The sequence below is a fragment of the Amblyomma mixtum genome, chromosome 7 (genome assembly GCF_055824585.1).
Source record: "Amblyomma mixtum isolate Tamu chromosome 7, ASM5582458v1, whole genome shotgun sequence".
In the NCBI taxonomy this organism is placed as follows: Eukaryota; Metazoa; Arthropoda; class Arachnida; order Ixodida; family Ixodidae; genus Amblyomma; species Amblyomma mixtum.
In genome coordinates this window covers 91,424,159-91,451,606 of record NC_143018.1, presented here as the reverse complement: position 1 = coordinate 91,451,606, position 27,448 = coordinate 91,424,159, and the positions used below count along the sequence as shown (strand labels likewise).

At 46.4% G+C, this 27,448-nt stretch overlaps 1 pseudogene; it reads right to left on the bottom strand.

Moving 5' to 3' along the window:
* Positions 1-3,743: 3,743 nt before the first annotated feature.
* The window catches only part of LOC149336826 (uncharacterized), a 62,363-nt pseudogene continuing 38,658 nt past the window's right edge, over positions 3,744-27,448 (bottom strand).

Here is a 27,448-nt window from a genome sequence, read left to right as displayed (position 1 = left end):
TAATTATTTATTTAATTTATTTCTTTAAGCATACTGCAGGCCCTTTTCGCATTTTTTTTAAATTTTCGCCTAGTAGAACTAATACTTTTTTTTCTGTTTTGATAACACGTCGCTGAAGCTTTTGCTCCGAGTCTCTAAGCGTGAGGGGGTTTTCAACTTGAAGAAAATCCGTGACCTGAAACTGCGTGTCTGCAGCGTACGCCCATCTCGTCTTTTCTTTTGTCACCGAAGTTGCTCTTTACATACGTTTGCTTTTGCATGTGCATATCTGCTTTTGAAGCCCTTAGAATGCTCGTTTAAGGTGCATCAACTTTCAGCCTGTATTCTGTTTTACTTGCTTCATATTGCAGATTTCTCAGGGCTGGAGAAAAAAGTGGCCATCATATGCATGGCGCCGTAGTGTTATGTACACTGTGTATTAAATGGTGCATACGTTTGCGTCTGCTGTTTGTATTGATTCAGATTTGCGCCGTTGAACGTACGTTTTTCGGCACGGACTTCCCAGTCAAAAAAAAACCATTGGAACCAATTGGACATTCCCATTGGTTCCAATTGGATTTCCCAATTGGAACCAATTGATTCCAGTGGTGTTTTTGGACACCCGACCAATTGATTCAACTGGACTAGCCAATTGGACCCATTAGGCCAGGCAGTTATTTCACTCAGAAAATATTCACAAAATATGTTATGTTCATTGAGAGAGGTGGCTAAAATGTTTGTGAATAATATGCTCTAGAATCTTGGACAAATATTTCTACAACTGAACATATTATAATATGCAAAAGGAAAACTCATTTATGAGGACTGCAGGGAGATGTCGTGCCTAGTGCCAATCAACATTGTTCTATGGAATTGAGATTAACATGTTTTTATGGAAATCAAAGTCAACAGGCACAAATACATCACACACAAGCAACATTCAGGGTCTAGCAGCATATATTAGCTCAATATGTACATCCAGAGAACATACTTCTGCTCTAACTTATATACCCCATTTGTGAGGCTCTCATGCTGGGGCCAGTGACGCTTGCCCACTGAGTGCAGTTATTTAATTTAATTTCAGCTGTAGTGGTGGTGCAGATGATGAGTACAATTTAGTAGGTTAAGCTGCTGATAGCTCTTATTATAGGAACCATATTGGTTCTACCTTGTTTGTCAAAAATGCAAACATTCATTTGAAAAATTGGGTGCAGTTGGGCGGTCCAATTGGATGTAATGGGTAAGACCAATTGGGCCCACCAATTGGAAACCCAAATGGTCTAATTGGATAGTCCAATTGGACCATGGTCCAATCGGATAGTCCAATTGGACCATCCAATTGGAATACCATTCCAATTGGAACCAGTTGGAAATCCAATTGGTTCCAATGGTTTTTTTTGACTGGGTTTCAATTCGGTCTGTATTGTTTTTCTTTGACTGAAACATGAATGCATTTTGATATTGGTGGTGTATGGTGCGGTCGCCGGCATGGACGACAGGATGCAATTCGTGCTAAGAGCACACCTAGTAAACTGAAATTACTTCTGTATGGCGCTGCTATTTGCTCTTATATGAGCCAAATTGGGTGACTTTTTGAGTTCATATTTCCTTTGTGTGCAAAATGCTAGGACATTTCACGTAAACGGATAAGTGCAGAACGGCCGAGCCAGCACGCATTCAGACGAGTGGAAAGGTGGATTACACCACCTGTAACGTAAGTATGCACCTGAAATTTGGCACATATGTGCGCTTGGGTGCCTGCAGGCTGCACGAAAAATGAGGAATAATTTTATTGAACCATAGCCGAGAAATCGAGCATTAACCTTTTGGGGCTTTCCATGGGACGCACAACTTTTTGGACATTGCTAGTTGTGGGGACGTTTTTTAGATGTGTTCGGGAAAAATGAGCACCTCCTGGGGAGATTCCAAATGTCCCGATGGGTCATTTTTGGGAGATTTTGAGGAGGTTTTGTGTTTGTTGGGATGTGAGGCCTTGCAGATACGGAATAGTTTTAGCAGTCATAGCAACTGAAAAAATGCATCGATGCCAACCATGTCAGCGACAAAGGTATTTCTATATCGTTACTCTTACATAAGGTTTTATACACAATAATATGGTATAACTGCAGGGGAAGCGAAAGTGATTAGTGAGGATGGAGTCTGAAAAGTGACAACTCAGTCAGGAGTGCCGCACCTTGAATATGCTTCCGTCGCGTTTTGCTAAGCAAGTTTTGCAAAATTTCAGTGCATTTGTCACATAGCCCCGCAGGAAGTATATGGGTTTTTGTGTGGTCACTCCTGCCATTCACTGACCCAATGGCTTCCAGTTGGACGCAGTAGGAGTCATCGACTGAATGAAAAGGCCACTTCAGCACTGTGCGTGCTGGAGAGGTCAGCAGCCAACTTTAATAGCTGCATATATCTAAGGCGTTGGTCCCAGATGAGCAGTCACCGTCCCAACTCTATTCTTCCAGATCATTTCGTGTTCGTCTTCCACTGTGCGAATCCTGTTTTTCAGCCTCCGCAATATCCACAGCAGAGTGCTCCACATCACAAAGAAAGGTGGCAGTGCTTAACTTAGGTTTCTGACCATACTTTATTTTTCCACAGTAAATTAACACAAACATTACTTCCAACACTCTTTATGGTATCTAATCTCTATGGTTGCACAATATTACTGCATGCAATGTAGGAAAGCCAACAACCAAGAGAACACGCCATCAGTAAAAGCTGCGACTGTAAGACTTATTCTGAAATTTGCGCAAAAAAGCTGCACAACCACTCAGGTGCTGTAAATGTAGAATTTTGCACAAAGCAAAGGCTCACAGATACAAATAACACAAAAATGCCCATCAATTATCATCAAGGAAGAAATAATATGTAAAATGGCGAAGCAAAAACTCTTCAAAGACGCATAAAGAAAAATCTGTCAGCAAGTGCTGCAGCTTCATTTTCACCAGCAAAGTACAAGCAGCAGATGATAGGAAGCATTGAAGCATTCCCTCATTCCCATGAGATGCAATGTAGAAAGCGCAGTGTACAATTAATAATGACAAGGCAGCGACCATCATGAATTTCCACCAAAACACCTACATATATATACAATGTGTCATTTCAAGACAAGGATCACCTATCCAATTTGTATAACAGCCAAAAGAAATGTGCCAGAGGCACATTTCCTGCAAAAATTGTTGTTATGCAACAGAAAACAAAGATGAACCTTCCTCCCATCTGATTTTAGAAAGGGAGCCATTTTGAACCAGGCAAGCATTCCAAGAACATACTGTGCACAGTCTGCCCAATTTTTCAGAAATGGTTTGTTAACTGTTCTTTCTCTTACAAGCAAACAAGAGGCAAAAAACATGCTGCTTGAGATATTTTGAAATCAAAACAAAAAATTAATACGCTGTAAACACATCTAATAGTGTTGTTCTCATTTCAGGTGCAGAATAGCAAATTACTTTGGAGTCAATTACCTTAAAATTTTGTAACCGCTCATACTTTCCTACAAATATTGCAACTCGTATCAGATAGCGTCAACATGAATAATGTCAAAATATCCTTCAGGATCATTGCAATCAAGACAACAGGACGAAATTGGCAGACTCTTTCAACGCACAATGGCTGACAATAACTTCTCTAATAAATGCTCGCAGAACACCCTGGAACATATTTCAATAGCAGATGCCTTTAGATGAATACACTGCGCACCAAGAGAACTTCAGACACAGCCTCCGCGAAACCTTACTTGCTAAAAAAAAATACTACACATTTGCCGTCTTGTGAGATTGCACATGGTGACTTAGGCTCGCTCCGTAGGGAAAGACTTCAAGACATAGATGGCACTGGAACAGCTTCTCGCCTGTGTGGACGCGGAGGTGTTTTTTCAGGGTGCCCTTTCTGTTGAAGCATTTGCCACAGTGATCACAGTGGTACGGCTTCTCGCCTGTGTGGATGCGAACATGCTCTGTCAGATTGCTCTTGTCCGTGAAGTTCTTGCCACAGTGAATACACTGGTATGGCTTCTCGCCCGTATGGATACGGATGTGCCTCACAAGGTGGTCTGAAGTAGTGAATGCCTTGCTGCAATGGCTGCATAGGAAAGGTGTGGGTTCTCTGGTGTCTCTTGAAAACATGGTTATGCACTGTAGCATAGCCACACTGGGGGCACGAAAAGCGCTTTTCGCATCCTTGCGAATTTTGTTGCGGAGACGAGGTGCAGCCACTCTTAGCTGTGACCAAACCTGCGCAAAGAAACAATGCATGCATTTCTTTAGATATAAAGGGTATGCCTCAATGCATTGATAACAGTTGGCCTATGTCGCTAGGTTAGTTAATGAATGGTGAGGTTGCTCAAACTCAGGCTGACCAGATCTTGTCACGATCGAAGAACCAATCCTTGCTTAAGACCATGCAAGCCTAAACTAAAAGCTGTTCTCTTTTAGACTAGACCCATACATCATATCATGAGGACAGCTAATCACGAGCACATGGCTCAAAAAACACTGTTGCTTTTGTAGCTGAGCTGAGCGGAGCATAAACTACAAACATTACATCTCATTGAATGACTTTATCTGTGTATGTTATGACTTGTTACAAAGAGAAAAGAACACGTTTATCACTTGCTAGCTCACAGGCATTGACCTGCTCACAGTGCAGGGTTGCAGGGCAGCACTTCGCCTGAATCGCACCACAACAAACAAGAATCCGCGGAACACAACTGAACTTTCAGCTGCTGCTGTCGTTCATGCACTCTGTGACGCAGCTTTTCCAGCCATGTCAACACCGCACATGAAAAACAACAAACAGAAAAAGGTGTGAGGCATAAATTAAAGTGAGAACTATAACAAAGCAGAAATGTGAGACTTTGTAAATATGGAATAGTTTTAGCGGTCATAGCAATTGAAAACATGCATAGATGCCAACCACATCAGTAACAACGGTATTACTATATTAATATAGTTACATAAGGTTTCGTACACAATAATTTATAACAGCAGGAGTTTCAGTGGCAGAGTTTCATCTTCCAAACGAATACCTAAAGTAACGCAAAGTCACGGCATACACGAAGATACTAAACAATGCAACAAGCCACACAGCGATTGACAAGGGCCTTTAGAGAGATCAGACACAATGATACCAACTATTATCTACAGTATAAGACCCCAAGCACAGCAAATAAAAAAAAAACAGACATAAGAAGAGCAGGAACTGAACATCACTATTTCACTGTCAGCAATCTAAAACCAATGCAATACTCATTAAAATAAACACACCTTCTCCCACCTCTTGCAACAGATTTAAAATCCAGAATCCTGGTAATTTAGCAACCTGGGAAGAATATGTGAGCATCCATGTTGTGCAAGCTTGATAAGCGCTTGGGAGGCACCGAGCACATTGATATGTATGCTGTGTAAACTCCATCAGGTACCAAACCAAATGCTGCCAGCATCATTTCCACAAAACATCATCTCAGGCATGTTACCTTTCTTAGTAGATTTACACCTAAGAGGGCATACTTCCTGGCTGGGAAAAGTAGAACTTTGATGAAACCAGCTAAGTCGTCATAAAATTATCATCAAAATAAATGACGTCGTAATCTGGCATCGCCATTTCAAAAACAAGAAGTTGTGTTTATCATGGTTCTAAATACAATTGTGAATAATCATTGTTGCGTAATATAACAAAATGCGCTTGGGTACTTTTTTCCTTGCGCATTCCGTACATTACGAAAAACAGCAAGCACGTGCAGAAACATCATACAATGACAACTTCAAACTACGATCATGCATAACACAAGCTTTTAGATGCATTTATAGAATCTCCGTTGTGGCCTCCAATCTGTGTTAGAATCATGAAATAATGAATGCTGTCGCTGTTTGAAACAATGTTAATAATTATATAACACCACAGTCACTAGTTCCAGGGCCATGACTACCAGGTGTTATCTAATCTAGTCTGCACTTAAGCTAAAAATGCAGTGCCCCCACCAGGCCAATCATGTCCTGCCTGAGCATTAAAAATTCATCTTGTGCATCCAGATAAGTAGAGCACGCGGAATCAGGACATTGAATCTAGATTATCAGAGCACTCAAGAAACAACTGCTTAAGCAACTTTTGCAGGTATATCATAAAAAAAGTACAAGCTATCGTTAACAATATTAACCTCTTGTACAGGTGCAACACAGGATAAAAAAAAAACGAAACTACACTGGTGCTTTGCCCAACAGCCTGGCAGACAGCCACACAGTCTTGACTCAATCATAGGCACCACAACTCACATCACCTAAATAAAATCCAGAGCGATCATGATGACACTGCTGGACAAGTGCCCCGACAAGGATGAAACGGGTACACCAACAGCAGCATATCAATAGTGGAGTGCTGGGCCATGAGACGATGCAATGATGCAGTCAAACTTGCTCCAATGCATTCCATAGTTCTGATTCCCCTGATGTGTTACCTGTTAACCTGAACTCGCTGGTCATCTCGTTACACATTCTGTCTTTGGAATATACAAACACCTCAATGACGATGTGTGAAGTTGCACTTCAGCAAAGCTCAGGAATACTTTAAGGTGCAGTTCGAATGTTGCAAGGACAGAAGAACCAAGATATGCCTGCAGAGGGACTTCTGTGAACGAAAAAGTAAAAGTATGTATGCACTTGTTGAACAGAAAACAAGCACAATTTTGTGGCAGCTGCCTGCAAACATGCAGGGAATGTTACAGTGAATGCTCACACAGCCTTTGATACAATATGCTGCAGCATGGCCAGAAGGCAGGCAACAATGTGTTGGTAACTGTCGCACAACTGACTTGCACGTCATCAGAACTGTCAGAAGGGGCTTTTCACCTGAAAAACAAACAGAATGATAAGAAAAAGTGCATGAACTCTAGGCAGAGCTCCTCAATATCTTTTGTTGAAATAGTTTTTCTTTCGGCTTTTGCAACACACACAAGAGTGTGTGAGAAGCCTAGGCTGCTTGGTGCAGTTAGAGAATACAGATGCAAAAAAAAAGGAAGGGACACCTAGAGTGTTCACTGAAGAATTTAGATTTGCTTTGATTCAGGAAAGGCACTTGAAACACAGGCAAAAATAAAAAATGTTATGCATGGTGCAAGAAGGCCAGAAAACCACTGAAAAAGAATGCATATCAACCGCCTCCCCTCTGCAAATTAATATAAATATATGTATCACAAAGAGAGGCAGCTTTCATAGTGCCTATCATTAAGCATAATTAAGACTGCGCACTGCTCGCATATGGAAAACAGCCTTCCAATTTTTTAAGTTCTGTATACTATGAAGAGTTACAAAAGTATTGTAGAACGAGAAATCACTGGATTCCCAAATTCAACATAACCTTTGATGCAGGTAATAAAAAATGGTTACGTCATCTTGCTGCTATTATCACCCAGTTGTAATAACAAGTCTTAACTCCTGCTCTCATTCCTTTGAGCACAAATCAGTGGTTCCATCCAAAGGAACTGTCTTCGTGTTCAAATATTAATGCAACAGAGTTTTCAAAACAATTACAATTACTGCAGAAGTGCTACCTAGAAAGTGTCCCAGCAGTTTCCAAACAGCTTTGTTTCAAGCTGGCTCAATAAAGTGGGCCATTCGAGGCGAGTCGCTGTACGAGTACACTGAGCAGCTTCTCCCCAGCAAAGCAATGCACTGCACATGAGTAAGTATAAGAACTGTGCTCTGAAGATCTTAATGCAACCTCATCTATGTACGCACCAATAAAACAGCTACTGCAAACTGTCTTTTAAATTAAAAATAACTGCAGATGCCCAAAATTACAGCATGCAAGTGAGACAGCACAGAACCAAATTAGCTGGTCACCACAAAGTGCTCAGGCTGCAAGTATTTGGTGGAAGCTTGCGCAATAAAGCTGCAAACTCAATGTCACTGAGAAGCTAGTCAGAGGACAAATTGTGCGATGAAATGGGAATAACACCCGTAATGGCCATTAAGAGAGTTTCAGAAAAACTGTTGCTTCATTGTAATTATTGAGAAGCGAACACACCAACAGACATTGAAGTAATCATTCGCTGTACTGAAGGCATCAAGGAAAGCAAGGCAACCAGGATAGGCACAGCCAAGATAAGCATTGCATTCCGTTAAACTATTCAACAAATACGGTATAGGTGAGTAACAATAGCTTGGCTGGAAATTATTCAAAAACTGCCGGAGAGGAGACTTGAACTCTGCCGGAAATATGAGATCGGCTTTCAACCTGAAAAACAGACAAAGAGAAAATAAATCACCTCTTCCCATGACTTCACTGCATCCCTTTTTGTGCATTTTTTTTCATATTTCATGGCGCAAGTAGAGAAGAGAGACACTTTATTTTCTCCTCTTTTTTCCTAATTATGCAGCTCATTGTAAATCTGCAGAGTTACCAAGGTTTGCCATTTCTTCTATGCTCCTTGCGTTTGGTTATGCAATATTTGTTTTGCAAATTTAGGCAATTTTCATGTGAATGTTGTCTTTGCAGAGAGCATAGATTCGTGAGGTCTTCAACAAGTACTGGATTGATCCTCTATTTTCGTATGTTCGAACTAGTGTCAGAACACTTTATAAGACTATGGGGTTATCTCCGCCAAGTCTGTCAAACCAAGGAAACCATAGCGAGGTATTATTTTTATTGCTTAATGTTACTGTTGCATTGAGAGAAGGAAAGCTGTCAAGCAATCATTTTATATTCAAGACAATGTGACAGACAACGTGCTGATGGTGGAAGCCAAATTCACAGCCTCCATGTGATGTGTGGTACTCTACAAAGTGGGCTAAAGCAGCAGTTGCCTCCCCTTCTATTTTTATACGTACATATGTACCGATTCCATCAAGTGCAGCCAAACATTCAGGACATGGGTTTGGCTTTCAAGAAAGGCATATATAGTATTTTTTTTTCTACGGTATTATCTTCCTTCCTAGCGAAAAAGAGAGTATATTTCTTTTGCTCTGTAAAGCTAACCATTACAACAATCAACTCAATAGTAGCAATACTGTCCAGTTCTATGAGGGCTGTTCAATGCTTTTGTGTACATACACACTAAATTGACTTCCTGCACCACAGCAACACAAACAGCATCACAATCCACAGTCAACTCTTAATGTGTGTGCACAAAAGAGAAAATATTGGTGCAAACTATGTGGGGTTAAAACAACAAGAGGCTTTTTAATTTGGTACAAATGATGTTGACAGGATCAAATGCTTTAGTTCGAACTGACGGGAGTCCACTTTATGCACTATACGCACAATTTTTTTCATCACCATCTATTCATATCCTTAGAAAAACCACATCTCAGCTGTGCTAATATATGCCTCCTTCGCTGCAGAGCCGGTCCGCTGCACTTGCATTCTGCTGCTGAGCACAAGTTTGAAAGTTTGACATTTTGCCGCGACAGCCACACTTCAATTGAGGCAAAGATGACAATATGGCCATGAAGAAAGATTTCATTGCACACTGAAGACGATGTTGAGAGTGAACAAATTTCATTCACTAGGGAGCCTTTGTGTTTTCTTCTCTGCATCTTCGAATGTTTCATCACTTCAGCTGTTGTGAATATTCTTTGCTATAATGGACATTAAAATTCATATAATTTAAAGAGTTATATATGTTCACCATAAGTGCTCATTAACGCGCATTTCGATTGATTAAAACAATGCTGACTTCATGCAATTACACTTCGACAAAAGAAGACCGAAACGCACACCCATTTTCGGGTTTGCAGCGCACTTTATCGACCTCTGGTTCAAGTTATCATCCTCCAATGAGAAATACTGGCACGTCGTTCGCGTCATCAGTGTTAAAGCTTTCTGCGAGCATGCAGCAGCACTTGCTCTTGGTTTGAACGCCGATTTAATGCACTAAAATGAGGAAAAATAGGGAGGAGTGGCCTCTCATAATGCAAGTGAAACAATTGGTAGCGGCCTGCCTGACTCGTTTTGAAGCGTGAGACCGTCAAACATTGATAGACTGATGATAAATTTAATGAAACAAAGGCAAAAAGGTCAGCCAGAGAGATTGATATGCGGCCAGCTATTCTGCCATCCTGCAACATTTTGGAGACAGATTCATTCGCACAAACACCCAGGGGAAACAACAAGAGTTGCACGTCTAGTCGGATGTCACGAAAACGCACCCTACAGCAGAGTCCGCCGCGTACGTGCTTTGAAGTTTGCGCCGCTCGTGACGTTCTGTGTGCACTTGCCTGAAATTTTTTTTCTTTCTACGAGTGGAAAGAATTTTCCTCCTTTTTCTCTTAATATGAATGGATGGATGGAAGATAAGAGCATCTCCTTTGAAACAGGGTGGTGGCACTTGCAAGTTGCAGCCTTTGATCCCGAAATCCGAGTTGTCAACGCGAATCCCTGAGGCTACACTTCACATCGTCATTGCCATCATCCACAGACAGATGAAAGAAAGGGAAAAGAAAAATAAATTAACAATGGGGGAAGTATAGGCTAGGTGGCGAAAGCTACCGCCCGGTACAAAGGGTAAAGCCATTATCATCCATCCATTTATCCGATTTCCGTCATCTTATCTATTAACTCTTATCGCTCTCTTTCACATCCTTCTCTATTCTTTCCAGCGCGGCTCGGGCATGTTTGATAGCGTCCTCGATCGCCTCGCACCGGGTGCGCCCCGAAACCGGCGCGGTTCGCTGCGCACCGCGGCGGTGGCGCACCGGCGAGGGTCAACATCGAGGACAAGCTGCACCCCGCGGGGGCTCGTGCAGCCTTTAGGGTGCCTTTCTTCTGGCGCGTGCATTTGATTGTAAACCGCAACACCAGTCACACGCTTTCGGAACTGCAAATAAATCACACATTTCACATGTCAAAGGCCATGCACACTGCAGCTATATATGCCAAGCAGTGCAATGTAAACAGACGCTCACTCCGGTATCGGCGAGGCGCCTGACGACCCGATAAACGAATTTTCGGTCGTTCATCGCCGTGTTTAGGCTATCAAGTCTAGGGGTGTGCGAATAGTGGTTTTTTGATTCGAAGCGAATTCGAAGCGAATAGCAATTTCTTCGAATAATTTCGAAGCGAATAGTTCGAATAGTACTTCTGGCACTAAAGAAAGGCTGAATGACAGTAGGCATTTCCAAAACCATTTATTTTCCTAACACACGATGACATTACCTACTGCACTGAGGCTTTATTTAAAACCATATGCTTCAAAATTTTAAGAGAGCACCTAAAGTGAGTTAAGAACAATTTTTACCGGTTTGGTAATAAAAAGTTATAACATAAAAATGCCGCCTGCTTTCTAATAAGAAATTAGAGATAAAATACAAAAATTTACAGTATAACAGAACGGTGCCAGTAGTACAACCAATAACTGAAAGCATAGGAGTAACTGCACTGCACTGCAGCAAGAGCACTGAGAACAATAATGAAAAATAAAAGGACATTTTGCACTACCGGTGACCAGTGGTCGAACAGTGAGCTAGGCAATCACGTTCGGTGCACCGACTTGCCACTTGCGTTGCTTGCGTTTCTATAGTTTAGGATCCTTACTTCTTGGCTTGGATTGCGCCTTCTTTTCGGTTACACCGATGGGACCGCTGCATCCAAAGATGTTAAAATGGAACATAGGCTGACCGGACCTCCTAGCTACAGTGTACTAGAAAGGCTTTCTAGTACACTGTATCCTAGCAGCACTTGCAGCATCGAACCATCGCGTGTCCAAAGCTCCCACAGCACCGATAGGTTGGCCGTACTGTCGGGGACAGAGCGTTCAGGACGCGCCGCCCATGGCTCAAATGCATCGCCATCCCCTTGCGGCCGGAGATTGGCGCGTCTATTTCGCTATCCGAGGGGTGCTCGTAAAGAAACGTCGGCTCAGCTCTGTCTCTCTTGGGTTTAGTGCGGCAAACTGGCGCTCTTCCCGGCCTACGCCGTCACCCTGACAAGGCGTACTCGCACGTTGCTTTTTTTTTTTTGCATTTCACTAGCAGCTCGCGGCTGTTGTTTGCAGGAGCGTTGCTTCGCTTATCAAGCTGAAGGATCGGAACATCGTTCCGGTTACATTCCCAGACGGCTGTACAAAACTCTAGCGCCGCAAGCGAAACGTCATTCGCACCGCTCGCGCCTCCTGGCGAAATTGTCCCCGGCCGGTAGTACCTCAGGCCGATTCTATGGATTCACACGACGGTCCGTTCGCCCGCGACCCGCGTACTACGTGTACATATGCGTCAGCACATTGAGAGGCTAGCCGTCGGCCCGTGGCCTGGTCAGCGCGCCTCACAATGTGCTGACGCATGTACACGTGATGCGCGGGCCGCGGGCGAACGGACCGTCGTGTGAATCGGCCTTTACCATCGCGCTTCCAGAATGCCGAGTTGCGGCGACGGAGTGCGGCACACCACCGAAGACGGCTCAATGCCCATGATTACGACGGCATTCCGTTCCCACCAATGCGCAAGCAGTCAGAATAGCAAGAAAGGACGCCAGTCATAGATGGATGCGATAATTTCGTTCTACTAAAGTTCATCCGCAGCCTCCCCGATGCCGAGCGTTAAAGGGGTCATGAAATGTTTTCCGAAAATTTTGAACGACGTGTGTATTTGGAATTGTGACCCTTCATTCTATAGTATACCTTGGTTCATTTCATCGTCTGGGTTGACTGAATAGCGAAAAAAAGCTAAATTTCGGTTTCCCAGCGCGCGTCCCCCTCAACTCACCGCAAACGTCATTTTAAGAAGCCAATCAGAGGCTTCTGTCGTCAACACAACATGGCGGCTTAGCGAGGCCTGTTTAGCCATAGTTGACCGAGGTTACAACACGCATATTGACTCGAATGTGGCACCGTCGCCTGCTCAGAATGGTGTCTGCTAGCTGTCAAGCTGACACATGTGCGAAAACTTGGCCGGCGCGCCGCACCAGTCGCCGCTTGCGAACTGCCGCCTACTGCAAGCAGGGAGGGACACGGAGCGGCAAGCGTCTTTGCGCCGCTAGACTCATGCCCGGGCCACATCCGGTGTAACACTTTGCCACCGCACACCAGCGCCTGCGCGCTGCTTGGCTACTGAAGTTCGCACCAGAAAAGACAAAATAGCGATGTTATCAGAAAGACTGCCGGCTGTACTCGGGCTGTGACAAAGCATGCCTGCCCACGTAGCGCGCTTTCGGCAACGGCGCTGGACGCGGGCGCACCGGGCGACGAACTGCACTGCTCTCTGGCTGCCCTGGTCGTCGCCAGGCCTGTTTCGCACATCGAAGCCGCGGTGGACAGCGCTTCGGAAGTAGCCTGGGTTATAATAAAATGCCTGCTTTTGGCATCGCTTTACTGTCAACAGCATCGTCTCACAACAAAAAATATGGTCATTGTTGCGGTGCGCTCGGCAGCGGACGCCAGGCGCGCAAGCCGGACCGCAACGGCCGGGCAGCGGCAGCTGAGCGCGGCGGCTGTGGCAAGAAATTTGCTCGTATTACAGTTGCTGCTTCTACCAGCAACTCGGAATTATTCAACGATCCTCAAAAATGATCTATTTTCCACACTTCTTGCTCCCACAGTTTATTGTTTACGTGAATAAAAATCTTTAGCTCATTTTTATGACGCCAGCGGACGGGATCCAGGCTTGCCGGCCGGCCTGCAGACTCGCTGTATTTCACATTCGCACCAGAAAAGACAAAACAGCCATGCTATCAGAAAGGCTGCCTGATATATCTTCTTTGCATTTCTCTGTTGCTGCAATTTTCTATTTTCTTCCATCAAAAGTGTGAACATAGTTCTGGAATTTGCTTTCCTAGAAGCTTATCTTTATCTGTGGGGACATTGGGTGCCGATGGTCACGCTTATTTATTTATTTATTTATTATTCCTCAAAGGTCCCTTTCGGGACATTTTCGGGCACCATTTGTGCTGAATTTTACGTTCCTGCCTGAAGTATTTTTCATTTTTTAGTTTCCATCTGTTATGCAGCTGGCATGTCCTCCAATGGTCAGTCCGTTTTTATTGTCCTTGCAGTCGAGAGTTTTCATCTTTATTTCTTCAGTTCAACATATAGGCATCACCCTCCCTGGACTGTGTTCAATCACCTTGTATGCAACCATTTTTTCTATTGCAAGTTGGTGTGTCTGGGGTTATTGTAATGGCGCGCTTTAATGATAGCACCAAGCATTGCTTGGGACACAAATTAAGGTTGGTGGCCGGTCATATCGAGGCTAGTTTGACCTCCATTGGAGAACTCCGCAGCCATTTGCACCACGAGAGAAATTCGAGGATCAGGGTAGTGCGGGGACTGTATGGCGGCATGGCAATGCCATTGATTTCATAACGCTAGTTCGGGTTTTATGTAGAGGTACTGGAATGGGTCAAAAATTGGTGATAACTAATAATTTAGGATCTGTACTAATTTGAGGCGGTTGAGTGCATGTGCGGTTCATTACGAATGCATTCTTCTCGGTAAGAATCTATAGTTTCTGTTGAAAGCAGTATGTACAGTCTTTGTCAAAAGTATACAGCCCAAGGATTCTGCTTCTGAGCTCTGCAGTATGGCTCCTCTTTCATAGTCGGGGACCCTAATCACAAAAAGGCTGGAGGAACTTACGTCCTCAACCATCCCAAGCTTAGGACTACGATATGTCCTTAAGAGCCCCGCTACACGTCTTGAAAGCAAACCCCTTTGGCTGTATATTTTTGACAAAGACTGTACATAAAATCTCATTTGCTATTTCACATACATGCCGAGAAGAGAACAATAATGTAGCAGATTTCAAAGACCTTGGTCACGGACATTGTTGGCTTTGGGAGGCTAGTGGTCTCTTTTACGATTAATGTCCACTTAAAATCTGCACAACAACCGCAGTGAAGTTAAAATCAAGGTTGTTTTAAACAAACGGTTCCCGGTCTTATTCACATATTGAACTGCAAGCCATGGATCTCTTTCTGCATTCCCAGTCGTTGCATTGTTAACAATGAGAAGAATTCTATGGAAAAGCAACCTCTTCCTTTAATTCAGCATACTTGCTTTTTTCTAGTTGCATGCTTGTGTTTGCCGCATATTTTGAGCAGAGGATGGCAAGAGCCGTAACTTTTATTTTTCCTCCCTCACCCTCACTTTTGAATCCATGGCCCTCCCTCACCCTCGCACTGTTTTTGAAAAATCATGCGGCCCTCCCTCACCCTTACTTCATCATCGCCATTATCATCATCATCAGCCTGGCTACGCCCACTGCAGGGCAAGGGCCTCTCCCATGTCTCTTCAATTAACCCTGTCCCTGGCCACTTGCAGCCACCATATTCCCACAAATTTTTTAACCTCATCCGCCCACCTAAGTTTCTGCTTACCTTCTCTTGGAATCCACTCCATTACCCTTAGGGACCAGCGGTTATCTTGCCTTCGCATTACATGCGCTGCCCAAGCCCACTTCTTCCTCTTGATTTCGACTAGGATGTCATTAGCCCGGGTTTTTTCTCTCACCCACTCTGCCCACTTCCGATCTCTGAACGTTACACCTATCATTTTTCTTTCCCTAGCTTGCTGCGCTGTCCTTAACTTCAGCTGAATCCTCTTTGTTAGCCTCCACGTTTCTGCCCCATAGGTGAGTACCGGTAAGACACACCCGTTGTATACTTTTCTCTTGAGAGATATTGGTAAACTGCCATTCATGATCTGAGAGAACCTGCCATATGCGCTCCACCCCATCCTTATTCTTCTAGTTATTTCCCTCTCATGATACGGATCAGCTGTCACTACTGAACCTAGCAACGTTTAACGCAAGAACCTTATCCAGTGGGGCTAGTTCCGGAGTCTCTTTAAGTTCTGGTGGTATTACTGAGTAATAAACATATAAGGGAAGCCGTCAAAGCACTGTTGGATGAGAGGATAGATGCATATACTTATACTGGTATGATGCTTATACTCGTATGGTATGTATCCACCGCGGTGGCTCAATGGTTAGGGCACTCGGCTGCTGACCCAAAAGACGCGGGTTTGATCCCGGCTACTGCGGTTGAATTTTGATAGAGGCAGAATTCTAGAGGCTCTTGTACTGTGTGATGCCAGTGCATGCTAAAGAACCCCAGGTGGTTGTGATTTCCGGAGCCCTTATACGGCGTCCCTCATAGCCCGAGTCGCTTTGGGACGTTAAACCCCTGTATACCATACACAATAAATCAGCTTACACTGGAATGTGTGCGTGCATGTATTGTTTTAGCTAATAGATGCGACAAAGTCATGACAGTTACGGGCTGAGCCCCAAAATGTCACACTGCCTTTACATCACCATTCCCTGATGACATTGCGATAGCATTGGGCCTTATACCTGAATTTCACTGCTTCTAATCTCGCGTAGTTTGTGCGGCTACATGGCAGCCTGTATTACTCCGCTAATCAATCACATCAGTGAATGAAAACAGTTTTGGTAAGGGGGTGGAGCTTACTGCAGTCTCGTGTTGTATCCGACTAGAGTAAGTTTTTCTTTTGGTTTAGAGTATTCTGTTGTTGTGTGCTGTCTTACATTTGTGCACTTATAATGAACAAAGTGGTAATGAAATGGGCTCTAGAAAATAAGAGACTGCATGGTGCGAGGTTTGACAGTTCATTTTCTGGCATTCGGTGCTTGTGTTTTTTCCGATGAGACATGAGGTTTCTTTTTCCGTTTACCGATGCATTCAAGAGTTCCAGGAAACATTGCTCTGATAAAATTTTTTTCGCTTGGTGAGGTTTTAGGCTGAAAAGTACAAATATACATGTTCCTTGAGTTGAGATCATCCATGATCTATATATTTTGAACAAAGTGCACAGGAGATGCACCATTACACTTGGATAAAACTCGAGAATGAAGCAGCTTTGTCAAAGGACCTCTTCCAGCCAATGGTGTCGGTCGATTCTCATGACCCTGTTAGCGTGTCAATGAGGAGAGTGGCAGACGAAAGGGGATAGTTCCCGGCCTCCATAGTCAGGGATAGTCCCTTCCAGGATTGTCAGGGCGCTTTCTGCATTGTCACACTAGCAGGGTCATGAGAATCGGCCGACGCCATTGGCTGGAGGGGGGCCCTTTGATGGGGAAAACCGCTTCGTTCGTGGTGCCATCAGAATCAACCAATGCCATGGGCTGGAAGGGGTCCTTTGATGGGGAAAAGTCACTTTATTCTTGGGGTCATGCGAATTGGCACACTCCATTGGCTGGAAGGGGGTCCTTTGATGAGGAAATGCCGCTTCGTTCTGGGGGTCATGAGAATTGGCCGATGCCATTGGCTAGAACGGGTCCTTTGATAGGGAAAAGCTGCTTCGTTTTTGGGGATCATGAGAATTGGCCGCTGATGCCATTGGCTGGAAAGGGGTCCTTTGATGAGGAAAAGTCCCTTCATTCTAGGGGTCATGAGAACTGGCCGATGCCATTGGCTAGAACGGGTCCTTTGATAGGGAAAAGCTGCTTCGTTCTTGAGGTCATGAGAATCAACAGATGCCATTGGCTGGTAGGGGTCCTTTGATGGGAAAAAGCCGCTTCGTTCTAGGGGTCATGAGAACTGGCCGATGCCGTTGGCTAGAACGGGTCCTTTGATAGGGAAAAGCTGCTTCGTTTTTGAGGTCATGAGAATCAACAGATGCCATTGGCTGGTAGGGGTCCTTTGATGAGAAAAAGCCACTTCGTTGTAGGGGACATGAGAATTGGCCGATGCCATTAGCTTGAAGGGGTCTTTTGATGGGGAAAAGCCGCTTCGTTCTAGGGGTCATGAGAATTGGCCGATGCCATTAGCTGGAAGGGGTCCTTTGATGGGGAAAAGCCGCTTCGTTCTAGGGGTCATGAGAATTGGCCGATGCCAATGGCTGGAAGGGGTCCTTTGATGGAGAAAAGCCGCTTCGTTCTTTAGGTCATGAGAATCAACTGATGCCATTGGCTGGAAGGGGTCCTTTGATGGAGAAAAGCCGCTTCGTTCTAGGGGTCATGAGAATTGGCCGATGCCATTAGCTTGAAGGGGTCTTTTGATGGGGAAAAGCCGCTTCATTCTAGGGGTCATGAGAATTGCCGGATGCCATTGGCTGAAAGGGGTCCTTTGATGGAGAAAAGCCGCTTCGTTCTAGGAGTCATGAGAATTGCCGGATGCCATTGGCTGGAAGGGGTCCTTTGATGGGGAAAAGCCACCTGGTTCTAGCGGTCGTGAGAATTGGCCGATGCCATTAGCTTGAAGGGGTCTTTTGATGGGGAAAAGCCGCTTCGTTCTAGGGGTCATGAGAATTGGCCGATGCCATTTGCTAGAAGGGGTCTTTTGATGGGGAAAAGCCGCTTCGTTCTAGGGGTCATGAGAATTGGCCGATGCCAATGGCTTGAAGGGGTCTTTTGATGGGGAAAAGCCGCTTCGTTCTAGGGGTCATGAGAATTGGCCGATGCCAATGGCTGGAAGGGGTCCTTTGATGGAGAAAAGCCACTTCGTTCTAGGGGTCATGAGAATTGCCGGATGCCATTGGCTGGAAGGGGTCCTTTGATGGGAAAAGCCGCTTCGTTCTAGGGGTCATGAGAATTGCCGGATGCCATTGCTGGAAGGGGTCCTTTGATGGGGAAAAGCCACCTGGTTCTAGCGGTCATGAGAATTGGCCGATGCCATTAGCTTGAAGGGGTCTTTTGATGGGGAAAAGCCGCTTCGTTCTAGGGGTCATGAGAATTGTCCGATGCCATTTGCTGGAAGGGGTCTTTTGATGGGGAAAAGCCGCTTCGTTCTAGGGGTCATGAGAATTGGCCGATGCCAATGGCTGGAAGGGGACCTTTGATGGAGAAAAGCCGCTTCGTTCTAGGGGTCGTGAGAATTGGCCGATGCCATTAGCTTGAAGGGGTCCTTTGATGGGGAAAAGCTGCTTCGTTCTAGGGGTCATGAGAACTGGCTGATGCCGTTGGCTGGAAGGGGTTCTTTTTTTTTTTTTTATTGCGATGTTTATTGCCTCAAGGCATAAAACGGCATGTAATGATAAATGAGGATGCCTAAATAAATGAGTAAAGGTTCGCTGATCTAATGAAATCGAGCAGTGAACGATGATGAGGTCCTTGTGTCCAAGCGGTGTATGACGCACTGTTCTCGGGCGAAAGACCCGCTGCCGCCAGGTGCCGAATTCTTGTAGGCTTCAGCGCCGGGCAAACCCACAGCAGGTGGTGAATGTCGGCCTCAAGATTTCTGTTCTTGCAGACTGGACACCCGGGTCGGGGAAATACACCTTTAAATTGCGGCCACTTTCGTGTAACGGCTGGAGTTAGGGCAACCCCGACCCGGATCCTCCGAAGCGCAACCTCCTCTGCACGGGTAAGACCACGGGGGAGGGTTCGCGCACACGGAGGGATTAGAGCACGTGTGCGGCGCCGGAGGTGTTCCTTTTTTGTTAAAAGGAGGGTGGTGTCATCCAGTGTTAAGACTCGAGGCGAAGACGAAGTTGGGGTCACAAGGTGGGTCGCAGAATCTGCACGGCTTTGCGAACTCAGGAGGTCTCGTGGGACCCACTGTATTCGGACTGGCTGCGGGATGCGTGCCGCGAGACGATGGATGTCCTGGCAAATGCCTGGGGTGCGACTGACGCGTCGTAGTAGGCGTATGACTTGAAGAGCGTCGGTGCGGATGACAATGCGAGCCGTAGGTAGTAGGGGAACGGCGGCCACTGAGCATAGTGCCTCTTGAACGGCAAGCATCTCCACACAGAAGGAGGAAGGAGGTTCTGGGAAGCGAAACCTAGACGTTTTGTTGAGGGCAGGCTTGCAAGGGCAGTAAATTGCAGTAGTGGTTTCGCAAGCCTGGATGCCTGCGTCAACGTATAAAACGATGGAGCCATGCGGCAGATGGGCGTCTTCTTGTGTAATTCGTTCGCGAAACGACGCCGCCGCGAGGGTAGATGATGGCCGGCGTAGATCTGTTGGTTTATTATCGCTTAGCTGCACAAAATGCCAGGGAGGGAGAACTGGCGGAGGCGGCTGTCGAATGGAGTGCGAGGAAGCATACGCCCTGAGTGCACACGTTGCGTGTGTAAGGTTAGACTTAAGCCGGCGAGCATCACGTCTTTGCTGCACCAGCTCATCTAGAGTATTCAGCTGCGCATGTTCTTGGAGCGCCACGATCGGGGTTATGCGGGGAAGGCAAGTGATGACCCTCATTGCCTCTCGATTTACGGCTTCAAGGCGATCCCACTGAGCCCTCGTCAAATGCTGGAATTGGGCTTGGTACACGAGGCGCGGTTGCACAACCGCCCGCACCAACTGCCTTGCAACATGAGAGCGGGCGCCGCCTGTTGAGCAATTCGTCTAATCAGACCTAACGCCTGAATCGCTTGCTTTTTAGCTCGAGAAAGCCAAGCAGTCCCTGTTCCTGACTCGTGAATCGTCAAGCCCAATATTTTGACTATCGAACTTTCTTGAAGTGGAGTTCCGGATAGATGGAGACGAATTGGTGTCGCAGCGAGTTTACGGCGTCCCCAGCGGTTGGCAACAGACACATACGTAGTTTTGCTCACTGAAAGCTGAAGACCAATTGAAGAGGCATAAGTCGACGTTATATCTAGGGCTGACTGTAGGGCGGAGGCTTGAGTCAACAGGTCGTGGTGGGTGCTCCACACAGTGATGTCATCAGCGTACAATAAAAACTTAATATCAGTCACTTCATGTAAGCGCCAAGCAAGCTTGGGGATAAAAGTAATATTAAATAATGTTGGCGATAGTACCGATCCCTGGGGCACGCCGCGAAGAGGCACAAAGGATCCGACGGCCTCACCACTGAGGCGTATGGCAAAGTGTCGGCCTTCCAGAAAGGATTTTACAAAATTGCGCACTCTAGCGGGGAAATGCAGCATGTCAAGTGATTCCAGGATAGCAGCATGACTGATATTGTCGTACGCCTTTTCAACGTCCATGGCCAGTACGGTACGCACATTGTGGCTGCGTGTTGATGCTAGAACTGATGACGCCAAGACAGCCAATCCATCTTCTGTACCTATGGACGTTCGAAAGCCGATTTGGGCGGGATGATAGAAACCGTGGTGCTCAAGCCACCACGACAGGCGTGTGGCAAGCATCTTTTCAGTAAGCTTGCACAAAGTGGGCGTAAGTGATATAGGCCGGAAATTACCAAGGTCTGTCGGCGGCTTCCCTGGCTTTGGGATGGGGATCACAATAGCCGATTTCCAAGTTTCTGGTACGACGCCTTCTATCCATACCTTGTTGATGGTGGCGAGGAGTTGAGGCAGTAGAGCGGAACTCATGTTCTTGTACACCTCGTACGGAATGGAGTCCGGGCCGGGTGCAGTCTTCCGACGGGCCTCATCTATTGCTGCAAGCAACTCGGGCATGGAAAATGGGCTTGCGATACCCTCGGCGTCGGCTGTAGATGGAAGCCTGTCGACATATGCTGGAATGCCAGCCAAGGAGGCTCCTGCGGTCCTTGGAGGCAACACGTCATACTTCGGAAAAAACTTCCGCGCTGCTTCTCTTGCGAAATCATCCGGAGCTAAGTTAGCAGCGAAGCATGCTGTGGCCGCTGCGTCAGGACGACGAGAACCACGTTCCATAGCGCGAAATGTTCGCCATAAAGAAGCATTCGATGACTGTGTTGAAAACTGGTCACACCACGCATGCCACTGCCTTCGCGATAGATCACGTTCATATCTGCGAGCCTTGGCAGTAAGGTAATTCAGCCTTGTGCGTGCTTGTGCAGAAGTCGAGTCTCGGGAAGCTGCCATCTCCGCTTGTCGGCGAGCAGCCCACAAGTTAAGCAGACCCACATCCGGCGCCGGACGATTGACGTCTGTCCAGGTGACAATTGTAGCCTTGTTGAGCGCAGTTTGTATGCAGTCCATACGTAGTGTAGATGACTGCACAGAGAGATCTTCGAGCGTGGTGCGAAAGGTGTCCCAATTGACCCCAGAACACCTACGGCGTAATCGGCGGGCTCGTAACGGATGAAGACCGATGATGATAGGGTGGTGGTCACTACCCCAGCAGTCAGGCTCCAGGTGCCACGAGGGAGTGCCGGGACCGGACCACCACGTAAGGTCCGGAGCATACGTTGGACTGCGAGCATGGTGCACAGCCCGCGTTGCTGAATCGGGATGGTTGAGTAATACAAGCAACGCATCCGCGAAGGCGTCCCGCACACGCCTACCACGGGGGCTAGAAGTGGGGTATCCCCAGTCTGGGTGAGGGGCGTTAAAGTCACCACCGACTAAAATAGGGCACCCTGGGTGTTGTCGTCGCAGAGTTAATAACCACCCCAGATTAATGCGGGAGGAAGCTACACCGGCGGGCCTTACATAGCATGACACGACCACAACAGTTGTCTTGGGAAACTTCACGGCCACTGCAACTACCTCCTGATATGAGGTGCACCATTTTTCTAGGGAGAGGCGAACTTGAGGAAAGCGCGTATCGACATATACCGCCGCCTTTCCTGGAGGGGCTGCAGTGTGCACACGACGGTCGGTCATTGATGGAGACATGTATCCATTAAAGCCCGGAATGGATGGCAAGGCATTGGTCTCCTGCAGTAGCAGGGCCCACACCTGGAGCTTGTTCATGCGAAGTCGATATTTGAGCTCTCCCACCTTTGTGGAGAGGCCTCTGCAGTTCCACTGGAGCACGCCGCAACAACGTGTACTCGCCATTTTCGATTAAGCGTCCAAGCGTTGTAAAAGAACGGATGTCAGGTTAGATAACTGGGTTACCATAAATCGGAGGAGGGATGTTGTAGAATTATCCCGCAGTGCAGCAGAAGACCTGGTAGAGTCAGCAAACAATGCGTGAGGGCTGGACGTAGTCGACGGTGCGGCAGCACTCAGTGGCGCGGGGTTGGATTCCGCTGTTGGTCTTCGACGAGCAAGCAGCTCACGGCGCTGTCGTAGCTTAGAAGCCTCGGCTAAAAGGCGTGCGATTTGGTCGTCAACTGCTGCCATGTCCTCAGGCAGTGGCTCCAGCATGCTGGTATTGTTTGTAGCCTGAAGGCGACGGCGATCCTTGCGCACTTTATCTCTGTAAGACAGTTGAACAGAGGCTGCAGGCGGATTGGACTCAGAAAGCTCTGGCCAGTCGTCGTCATCCCACTGGAGGGCCGCAAACCTGTTGGATGTCTGTATCGGGGCTGCATTTTCAGGTGGAGGCACGAGTTTATGTATCCTACGCCGAGCCTTTTCAGTTGCCTTTTGTTTTGTTGGGCAGGTTGGAGAGGTGATCTCATGGTCGTCGGTCTTGCAAAGTCCGCAACGGAAAGACGGTGTGCCTTGTGGCGTAGCCTGATCTTGAGTTGTAAAAGGGCATGATCGGCGCATGTGGCCAGATCTGAAGCAACTGTAGCAGTAGACAGCGCTCGGTTTGTATGGCCGAGGTCGCAGAATACAGCCATAATAGTAAAGGCGTTCTGGAGGAGTTGGTGGGCCTTGCAGTGTGACGATACAGGAGCGCCCTTTGCCCATATACCGCGCTTGGATAACACGGTGCGAAGGGCAGTATAGCTCACGCTGTAGGGTTGCCTGGTCTTCGGCGACGTCGACGTTGTACACAACACACCGTTGTAGGTCCGAACCTTCTACAAGGTACACCTGGACAGGCACCAAAATCTCGCTTGTAATCGATATACACTTGAGCGTTTGCAGACGCTCGACAGCAGCCAGAGTCGGGAGCCACACAGCGATGGTATTGGATTTCGTTCTAGCCGTGAAGCCACGAAAACCTTTGGTTCCAAGACAAGCGTCCAGGTTTGCCTGAAGGATCCTGTTCGGGATGTCTGTGAGGCTTGTGTTTGCCAGAGCTTTAATGGCCACTTTATACGATGCCGATCCAGGCGTCGATACAACGTGGCTGGCATTTGCTAGGCAGGAACGCTTGCCTTGTGAGCTGTTGTTGGCCGAAGATGAATCCTGTGCAGTGTCCCCTGATGGACGCTTTTGAGAACCGCGAGAAGCCGGAGTCACGGGTGCAGGTGCTGAAGTCATGTCCATTGGAGAGCTCTCCTCCTCACGCAGCGCGGTTGAGGCCCCGTCCAAAAGTGGAGGCTGGGTAGCCATTGCCGTGTTCCGCCCAGAGGGCAGATCGCTCACGGGCTGAGAAACATTTGGAGAAGGCGGGATGTGCGCTGCCGCTGATGGACCGGGAGCAGGAACCAGGAGCTGGGACCCAGGCTCAGTTGTCAGAAGAGGTGCCGCTGAAGCCGTCGCGACGAGCGACACCGGCGGAGTTACCCCCGCCAGCGCGTCACCGGAGGCCCTAGGCCTAGTCTCGGAGCACAGTCCAGTTGCAGGGATGACTGTGGGACATTCTGTCAATGCCACACAGCCAGACGGCGCATGAGCTTCGGGAGCTTCTTCAGATGGTATGAAGTCAGTTCTCTTGGTATAAGGAACGTATTTACGCGGATGGCGAGATTTTTCACTGGAGCGATGTGCAGCCACCGTAGCAGGGACACTTCGTCAGGGACACTTCGTTGCAGGGACACTTGCAGGGACTTGCAGGAAGGGGTTCTTTGATAGGGAAAAGCTGCTTCGTTCTTGAGGTCATGAGAATCAACAGATGCCATTGGCTGGTAGGGGTCCTTTGATGGGAAAAAGCCGCTTCGTTTTTGGGAATCATGAGAATTGGCCGATGATGCCATTGGCTGGTAGGAGTCCTTTGATGGGGAAAAGCTGCTTCGTTCTTGAGGTCATGATAATCAACAGATGCCATTGGCTGGTAGGGGTCCTTTGATGGGAAAAAGCCGCTTTGTTCTAGGGGTCATGAGAATTGGCCGATGATGCCATTGGCTGGTAGGAGTCCTTTGATGGGGAAAAGCTGCTTCGTTCTTGAGGTCATGAGAATCAGCAGATGCCATTGGCTGGTAGGGGTCCTTTGATGGAAAAAAGCCGCTTCGTTTTTGGGGATCATGAGAATTGGCCGCTGATGCCATTGGCTGGTAGGAGTCCTTTGATGGGGAAAAGACGCTTCGTTCTTGAGGTCATGAGAACCAACAGATGCCATTGGCTGGTAGGGGTCCTTTGATGGGAAAAAGCCGCTTCGTTCTAGGGGTCATTAGAATTGGCCGATGATGCCATTGGCTGGTAGGAGTCCTTTGATGGGGAAAAGCTGCTTCGTTCTTGAGGTCATGAGAATCAACAGATGCCATTGGCTCGTAGGGGTCCTTGATGGGAAAAAGCCGCTTCGTTTTTGGGGATCATGAGAATTGGCCGAGGATACCATTGGCTGGTAGGAGTCCTTTGATGGGGAAAAGCTGCTTCGTTCTAGGGGTCATGAGAACTGGCCGATGCCGTTGGCTGGAAGGGGTCCTTTGATAGGGAAAAGCTGCTTCGTTCTTGAGGTCATGAGAATCAACAGATGCCATTGGCTCGTAGGGGTCCTTTGATGGGAAAAAGCCGCTTCGTTTTTGGTGATCATGAGAATGGGCCGAGGATGCAATTGGCTGGTAGGAGTCCTTTGATGGGGAATAGCTGCTTCGTTCTTGAGGTCATGAGAATCAACAGATGCCATTGGCTAGTAGGGGTCCTTTGATGGGAAAAAGCCGCTTCGTTCTAGGGGTCATGAGAACTGGCCGATGCCGTTGGCTGGTAGGAGTCCTTTGATGGGGAAAAGCCGTTTCATTATTCAGGTCATGAGAATCGGCCTACGCCATTGGCTACAAAGGGGTCCTTTGATGAGGAAAAGCCGCTTCGTTCTAGGGGTCATGAGAATTGGCCGATGCTATTGGCTGGAAGGGGTCCTTTGATGGGGAAAAGCCACCTGGTTCTAGCGGTCATGAGAATTGGCCGCTGATGCCATTGGCTGGAAGGTGTCCTTTGATGGGGAAAAGCCACCTGGTTCTAGCGGTCATGTGAATTGGCCGCCGATGCCATTGGCTGGAAGGTGTCCTTTGATGGGGAAAAGCCACCTGGTTCATTCATTTTTTTCATTCATTTCATTTATTTATTGGTCTTTGTTGCATTAAAAATGTACGCAAACACTGCCCGGACCCATAGCCAACGGCTAGTAACGGGTCCAATGGAAAAAAAGGTATACAAACATGCAGGCAACAATATACCAAAATAAAGACAGTAAGTTAGTATAAAGAATGCTAGACATCACTCTCAACACTTTTAAGAGCATCAACAAAAGAAATACATATATTACAGATTATATAAACTAAAAACTTACGGATCAAACAAAACGCGTAGAACTTATACAAAAATTAAGGCATCACAAAAAGCGAGGGGAAAATAGCTGTTAAGTATTTACAAACCATCACAAGGGTACAACACACCAGAACAGGATAAAATGATTTCAGTGCACACTTTTTAATCACAAACATCCTTAGAATAGACGCAAATGTACAGATCTATAAATAAATCAAGGTATCAGGATTCGGCTAAATGCAAATAATATCTGGCAAATATCTAAGACGACTATTAAAAAATGAAAGTATGAACTCAAAGTGTCTCATTCTTTTTAAGGTAATAATTTTTTATTCTAATGGAGAAGTTGTAGGCAGTCTTTAGGTCATGTGGTAGATTATTCCAAACTTTTACGCCCGTAAACTCTAGGAGACGCTCTCCATATACATTTCTTTTCATTGGCAAGTTAAAATTGCCGTACGTGCGGCTCCGTGTTGGAAGTGGCGGGATGTTAAATATTGATATATCAAACGGGAGGTTGTTTGTTATTATTTTATGGACACATTCGGCAGTTCTTTTCTCACGAAGTAAATTGAGGGGTAATACGCGTAGTTTAGTAAATAGTGCCTTACTGCGTACAGTGTAACTAGAAAATGAAATTATTCTAAGTGCTCGCTTCTGTAACTGTTTAACAGGCTCTAGGTATGTGCTATACGTCCAGCCCCACGACTCGATGCAATATGAAAGGTGAGTATGTATTAATGTGAAGTATAGGACACGGAGGATATTGATATCAAAGTATTCGCGCGTCTGGAGAAGAGCATAACAACCGGAAGCCATCTTAGTGCAAGTCGCCTCAATATGATGTTGCCAGTGTAAATATTTATCCAGTGTGACTCCAAGGTATGTAAAATTATTTGTTGACTCAAGCTGGGTCTGGTTAATAGTTAATGTAATATCAGTTGAAAGAATTGATTTTTTCTTTGAGTGGAACAGTAGGTATTTAGTTTTCTTAGCATTGATTGTTAATTTGTTTGTGAGAAACCAGTCAGAGATTTTTTCCAGTTCTATATTTGATATGCTTTCAAGTTCGACCGTATGATGAGCAGTAACTACAATGGCAGTGTCATCAGCATACATGATGGCTTTGGATGAAGCTAATACCTTGGGCAGATCATTTACGTACAGTAAAAAGAGCAGCGGACCAAGAGTAGACCCCTGGGGAACCCCTGCGTGTAGGCGCTGAAGGGATGACGAGAAAGATTTCATTGAAACAATTTGTTGGCGGTTTGTGAGGTAGCTAGAGAAAAAGTCAAGCACCTTATCGCGAAATCCATATGTTTTTAGTTTATTTAGCATAATGTCATGGTTAACTGTGTCGAAGGCTTTCTTAATGTCCAGAAAGAT